This window comes from Apium graveolens, chromosome 7 (assembly GCF_009905375.1).
Source record: "Apium graveolens cultivar Ventura chromosome 7, ASM990537v1, whole genome shotgun sequence".
NCBI classification, from domain to species: domain Eukaryota; kingdom Viridiplantae; phylum Streptophyta; class Magnoliopsida; order Apiales; family Apiaceae; genus Apium; species Apium graveolens.
Window position 1 is genome coordinate 111,266,121 of NC_133653.1, and position 6,184 is coordinate 111,272,304.

Sequence of the window (6,184 nt, forward strand, 5' to 3'; positions counted from 1 at the left end):
GTCACTGGGAAGAGTGCCAGGTTGACGATTGAGCACTGCATTGGCTAATTGACCGATTTGATTTTCCAAGGTCTTGATAGAAACCGCCTGACTCTTGCACAATAGCTTAAGTTCCTCAAAATCAGCACTAGTAGGTGCAGCTGCACTTCCCTGTTGAGGATATGATTGCCTTGTAGCATACTGCTGTGGTTGTTGGAATCCAGGTGGGTTAAACTGTTTACTCACCCCTTGCTGATATGGTGGCTGAATAGCATTCTGATTATTCCCCCAGCTGAAATTTGGATGATTTCTGTTATTAGGATGATAGGTCGCTGGCACAGGCTGCTGTTGTCGCTAATAATTATTCACATACTGAACAGATTCGTTGACAAGAGAACACTGATCCGTAGCATGAGAACCTGCACAAAGCTCACAAACCATAGCTATTTGATTAACTCCATATGTAGCCAGAGAATCAACCTTCATTGATAGCGCTTGGAGCTGGGCTGCAATAGCGGTGGCTGCATCAACTTCCAGAATACCTGCTACCTTGCCTGACGTCATCCTCTGAGTTGGGTTTTGATGCTCATTTGCAGCCATCGTCTCTATAAGATTATACGCCTCAGTATAGCTTTTAGCCCATAAGGCGCCTCCAGCTGCTGCATCGAGCATGGGCCGAGATTGGGCCCCCAAACCATTATAAAAACCAGTGATTACCATCCAATCCGGCATTCCATGATGTGGACATTTTCTCAACATTTCCTTGTAGCGTTCCCAAGCCTCGCACATAGATTCTGTAGGTTGCTGCGCAAACTGAGTAAGAGCACTCCTCATAGCAGCAGTCTTTGCCATTGGATAAAACTTCACCAGAAACTTTTGCGCAAGATCTTGCCACGTAGTGATGGACCGAGCTGGTTCAGAATGTAACCAGTCTTTAGCCTTATCCCTCAGTGAGAATGGGAAAAGCCTCAACTTGATAGCCTCATCAGTCACGCCATTATACTTAAAAGTGCTGCAGATCTCGACAAAATTTCTTATGTGCATGTTGGGGTCTTCAGTTGCCGCTCCTCCAAAAGAAACAGAATTCTGCACCATCTGAATAGTGCCCGGCTTGATTTCAAAGGTGTTAGCTTGAATAGCCGGATGAAGGATGCTTGACTGAATATCATCAATTTTAGGCCGAGAAAAATCCATAAGAGCTGGATCAGCTTGAACAATACGATCTCCCATGTTTACTGGTTCTTTCTGCTTAGTTCCTGAATCCGAATCCTCAAAATCTAACTTCTCCGGAATATCAAGAACTTCGTCTGTCTCCTCAGTTGTATCTAAAGTCCTCTTGCGAGCACGAGAACGAGTTTGCATAAACGCTTGCTAAAGTACCTGAAACACAACCGAAAAGAGTAAGTAACTACTACGTCCTAATCACTGAGTCCTAATGACCAATGATGGTAAGTACATAAACTAAACAAATACGCCGAGTCCCCGGAAGCGGCGCCAAAAACTTGTTAGGGCGAAAACACGCACTAATATTCACGCAAGTATACGCGTTCGCAAGTAATATAGAATACTTTCTAGTTCGTTCCCTCAGAGACTCAGACTAAATTATTGTCTAATTAAACTCACTCACCAATGTATGATTACTTCTCAATGTTAAGATAATAACACTTAAAATTGTTGATTAAATATTACTATAATTAACTACTTAGTTAACCACTTAACTAACACTTCAAATTATCAATAATAAAACACTCATGAGATCATAACTTCATTATTACTTCCTTCTATAACCATTGTTATTACATTTAGCATGTGACAGTGATGACATTAATCGAATAATACGAAACTGATAAAAGCCAACTTTCATTGTACTAATACCATTCTACCAAGCATCCACAACTAAGATAGAAGTTGAATAGTCATCAATTATGTTGAGTTCCTATATGTCTACAGAAATTGACAACACAACGATTTAAGCACAAGTTATTCCTTTTGATTACATAGGACAAATAAAACTGTTAGAGTTACCCACTAATCATGCACAACGTACATGAACCTATGCTAGCATGGTAAGTTCTAAATCTCAAGATCCACCGTCGCTTCACAAGAGATCAACACCCTATCTTATATGTTCGCGACGCACATAAGACGAATACGCACAACCAATACTAGATATCATGCAATCATCACACACTAAAGTATTAAACAATTAACTAAAGAATTCCATAATAAATCCGTTGTAACCCCATGATCACGATTAGCCCATAACAGAACTCATCGCCATCATGGGTTCATATGAAATCATGATAAACAAACACAAGAAAATAATAACTAAACTAATTATATTAAAACAGAGTACGTCACAAGAGTAAATAAGTCAAAGCAAGAAAACTAGCATCCAACGTTACAACGAAACAAGAATCACAAGAATATATGCTTCCTCTTCGTTGCGGTGTGCTAAATTGGTCTTCTTCCTTATCTCCTTCGCTCCTTGCGTAAAACACAATCTAAAACATAATCTCCTTAATACTCTCTATGAAAACGTCTCAAATCTACCTATATAATAGTCCCATAAAACTCAGATTACATAGAAGTTTGAAGCCACACAGAAGTAGAAGTCTAAAATAATTCAGCTTTTTTTTTCCCCCGACCCTGCGCGGCCGCTCAGCATTAATGCGCGGGCGCGCAGGTTACTGCGCGGCCGCTCAGCATTTCTGCGCGGGCGCGCAGGACCCTACTGGAAAAATTCCAAGCTTGCTCCATTTCTTCACCGTAATCTGCCCATTCCTTTCCTCTCGCAATGGTGAACACATGCCAAGGCTTATTCTTGATGATTCCTCCCCCGAAATGCAACTAATACCCTGAAATCCATAAACACTAGAAAAACGCATTAAATACACTAAATACTTGATTTCAAGACACCAATTTAAGCCATTTTAAGACGTTCTAAGTGGTATAAAATGCCACTTATCAGCAAGGTGATTGTTCCAGAAATTACTTTCTCTAAGCCACCAGCTCTTGTCAGCATTGATCTGATCAAGATAGCAGCAGCTGAGTTGAAATCAAATGAAAAATGGAAGAAGCTTGATGTAGCAGTAGCTGAGTTGGAACTAAATGAAAATGGAAGAAGCTTGATGAAAACATCAAGAAGAAGTTTGGGTCCAATTGAGAAGCAAGATAAAGTGTTCTCTCATTTCTCTCAATTGAGACTAATTTCAGCAAATGACACAAGTTTTGGGAATATGGAAAGAGGTGAATCCTCATCTATTAAATCTCCAAAGGCCAATGTGATTTTTAAACCAAAGAGAAATTATCCAAAGAATTTAGAAAAAAATCCATTGGACCTAATGTATGAAACCCCTAATCCAGATGAAAAGAAGTTGTTTGGAAGGTCTATAGCTTTCTTCAAAGAACCTAGAGACTCAGTCTCAAAGAAGAGGATACCCAAAATCTACAGTAATGGGAAAATGATCTATGTGGCGGCTGGACATCCACATTTTGCAGATGCTAAGAAAGAAGAAAAGGTGAGGCTCAAATAACAAAAAAAGCAAGCTGCTTTAGATGCCAAGAATCTAGCTAAGAAGCCTGTAACCACAGAAGTTGCTTTTCCTATTGTGACATCTGAGAATCTGATTGAAGGAAAGCAAGAAAAACCAAAGCAGACTAGGAAATTTAGATACAAGCTCCCATCCAAGAGGAAGCTAGATTTCAATGATGATTAGAAAAATACATGTCAATCCAATCTACTTCTTCAAGTCGACCAGTCATACCTACATTGAAGGAGGCTGAATTCAAGGTTGATCCTAACATAACTTTCCATGGTGAACCTATAATTCCCAAGGAAACCTATTGATTGTGACAGCCTACCTCTTCCTGATTTAAAAATTCCAATCTAAGTCAAGCCAAGAAAGACAAAGAAAAGAGCTATCAAGAAGGCCAAGCCTGTCAAACTTCAATCTAAATCACTAGCCACACCCAAACCAACTGTCAACAAGGGAGATCAACTCTTCATTTGTGACATTAAAGAATTCTCATGCATAAATCTCTACTTGGAAGATATAGATGAAGTTAGATCCATTGATGCTTACAGACATCTTCCAGAAAGATTCCTCTTCAGATACAAGGGTGGAAGAGAGGTGACTTAGCCCCTTCACAGAATTCTAAATTAAGGCTATTCTACTTCGGTGACTATCTTCTCCTCAATCAAGAAGAACTTTGGATTCAACATAGTTGCCAAGAAAATGGTACTAAACAAAATTGAGGAGATAAGGAATAGCTGGAGAGGACCAAATGCACTCCCAAGAGTATTAATAATTCCTTTTGCTGGAGCTAAGGTGCATTTGAGGCCATATTGGATAATGGAATTCAAAGATGAAAAATGTATCAAAAGATTCTTCAGATTGGAAGATCAGCTAAAGATTTCAAGCAGTGGAACTTGTAGGATTTTATCTATCATCGAAGCATGGTAAAACATTTTATTGATATAAAATCCATATAATACGCATACAGATCATGATTTAAATCGAGGGATCGTTTTCTTACCTTTAAAAGCGATCCAAGAACAATGAGCGGAGATCCCTAGCAGCTGCTCCTCAAGTGTGAAGCACTCCACCGGTATCCACTAAGAAATCGATATAATGAAGGAGGAGGAGGGGGAGAGAATTAGGGTTTTATAAATTTTTAGGTTGAGGCAAAAATAGGGTTTATAATAGTATATTTATAGGCAAAATTTTCAGCTGAAAATTTTCCCATAAAATATTATTATTATTAACCCTTTATTATTCTCACTAATAATTAAAACACCTTTTAATTATTAATCCTTTTTCTAAACACTTTAGACATAATTCTCTCACTTGATTTAATTTCCAAAAATTAAATTCTTAATTAATAATATTAAGAACCTTTTCTTAATTAATTTATAATCAATTAAATCTCATTTAATCAATTATTAAATTTGCCAATTAATTATTTATTTCATAAATAAATAATTATCAACCATTATTAATTAATTCCTCCACCATTAAATCATTCTCTTTTATGGTGTGACCCTGTAAGTTCAATATTAAGCCGGTAGTAGAAATAAATAATAATAAAACTATTTTATCATTATTTATATAAATTCTCTAATTTATTAAATATGATTAATTAATTAATCATATTTATTCTACATCGTGAGGGATACTTCACAGTATATCGCGACTATCCGGATAATACGAATTCACTGCTTAGAATACCAAGAACCTATTCAGTGAGTAGTTACCGTACAATCAATTCCTTCTACCCTGCAATGTCACGATTAAATATAAGGCATGGAACTTGTGTCAAGCCTATCTTATTTAATCACTTGCTTTCCCATTCACTATGCTTAGTTCTATTTAATGTAAATTAGAAACTCATTTCTAATTTCATTCACCCTGGCCAGAGATTCCCGAACTAGCATAAGTGGATCAGCATTGAACATTCTCTTCCTTCACTGGAAGGGGTAGATCCTTTATTGATCATACACTATCTTCGTGTACAAATTCCTATACCCAGTAGAGCCCTTATAATTGTCCCTGGAGACTAAGAACTAAACCAAATCATAGTTCAGTGTACACAAGATGATTATGATGACCCCAAGTCTAAGGATACTTGTACAACTATCACTATGTGAACAACTGCTGACACGTGAGTGAACTCCATCAGTTGTTCAGCTGTGTGAGTCATGTTCAGTGAACTTATTCTATAATAAGCACCTACATACTAGCTATTGTGTCACCACACCAATGTCTATGAGAACAGACATCCTTCATAACGAAGCAAGCATAGTATGTACCGATCTTTGCGGATTATTAATTACCAGTTAGTAATCCTACGACCAGGAACTATTTAAGTTTAGAGTTATGATCTTTTAGGTATCATTATTATGATCTCATCACAATCCATAAAAAGCTTTACTCTAAACTGTGGTATATCTCATTTAAACACTTAAAATAGATAGAGCCCGCAATAAAAACAAAATAAGTCTTTTATTAATATCAATGAAATCAAAACAGATTACATAAAAGTTATTCCTAAATCCTCATACATGATTGGACTTAGGACATATCTCTTTCAATCTCCCATTTTTACTAAAGCCAATCACTCTGGTATCTAATACCCATCTTGTCTTTATGACGATCAAAGTGACTTTGAGAAAGTGGCTTTGTTAAGGGGTCTGCTATGTTGT

At 37.2% G+C, this 6,184-nt stretch overlaps 1 non-coding gene across 1 annotated transcript; it reads left to right on the forward strand.

The window, feature by feature from the left end:
- Positions 1 to 709: 709 nt before the first annotated feature.
- On the forward strand, positions 710 to 816 carry LOC141675562 (small nucleolar RNA R71). Its single transcript, XR_012556209.1, has one exon. It is a non-coding gene; the product is annotated as a small nucleolar RNA R71 (small nucleolar RNA).
- The last annotated feature ends 5,368 nt before the right edge of the window (positions 817 to 6,184 follow it).